The sequence below is a fragment of the Anguilla rostrata genome, chromosome 14 (assembly GCF_018555375.3).
Source record: "Anguilla rostrata isolate EN2019 chromosome 14, ASM1855537v3, whole genome shotgun sequence".
NCBI lineage: Eukaryota > Metazoa > Chordata > Actinopteri > Anguilliformes > Anguillidae > Anguilla > Anguilla rostrata.
In genome coordinates, this window is record NC_057946.1 from 18,034,198 (window position 1) to 18,035,414 (window position 1,217).

Genomic DNA, 1,217 nt, shown 5'->3' on the forward strand with positions numbered 1-1,217 from the left:
ATTTTCTATTTTTTGATATTTTTTGTTCCTTATATAAAATATAAATGCACCGTCTGTGGGTTTGATGATAAATATGACAATTTTTCCCCCATTTATAAACAGAAACACTTCTTTAAATACATTACATATTTTCTTTTTATTTACAGTTTAAAAATTATCCAAGTTAAAAGAGCTGCCAGCAGTTACATAGTATGTTGGAAAGCGAGACAAGCGAGGTTCATATTTTTTACTTGGTGTTCTGCATAATAACACGCTAGTTACTTTAACATACATAAATTAATAACGTGATATATTTACAAAAGTTCAATCATCACAAAACAAAATTGTCTTTTGTTTTTGTCTTTTGTTCGTTGTTGGGAGTTATTGTATTTAGGAGGAAAGTAAGGGGGAAAAGGAGCAGCAAACGTTCAGGCCATGGATGAGAGGAAATTGCAAATGAGAGGTTGCCAAACAGACCTTGTCTGAAGATTGATGGATTGTAGGAATTAAATGTTCTCTTCACTATCACCACAGGCTTGTGTTTGATATGAGTTGTGATTGGAGGCCAAGGAAAGCAAAGGAAACAAGGAGAAGCAACATGTGAGACTGGAAACCAACAAAGGGACAGTATTCTGAAGCAGCTAGTGGTATGTAGGCCGGTAAACTAGCCAACAGAGAGTTTCCATAGTCCAATGCAAAGAGATTTAATGTTTTCTGCTGTGAATAGCTTCTCTTGCAAGTGGAAAAATTCAGTGCTATGAAGCCCTTGAGTAGTCACAAAAAGGTGAGGAAACAACATATAAGTTAAGTGTATCTGTTTGGGAGACATTGGCCGGGTGAGGAATCTGTGTCTTTGTATGAGACCTTTAAATCTGTACATATGATAGTCTTGCATTTTTGGATATTGCTGTGTAGGATTTCTCAGGATGACGACTGGGTTACACTCATTAAACCTGCAGAATTTTTTGTTTGAATTTACGTTAAAAACTACTAGCTTCGGCGAGATAAGTGGACAACAAACGAGGGTGTTTCGGTGTATTATCCGAATACACTGCTTGTGGAAGACACGAGGGGGCACTCTTCGAAGGGACGCGTCGATATCCGGTTAAATTCACCTGTAGGTCACAAAATGCAAAAATGTATTTTTATTTTAACATTGGGTTTGCATTTTAAAACATAAGTTGTATGTTGAATAAAATTCCGATTGTATATTTATTTATAAAATTGTATTACGAACC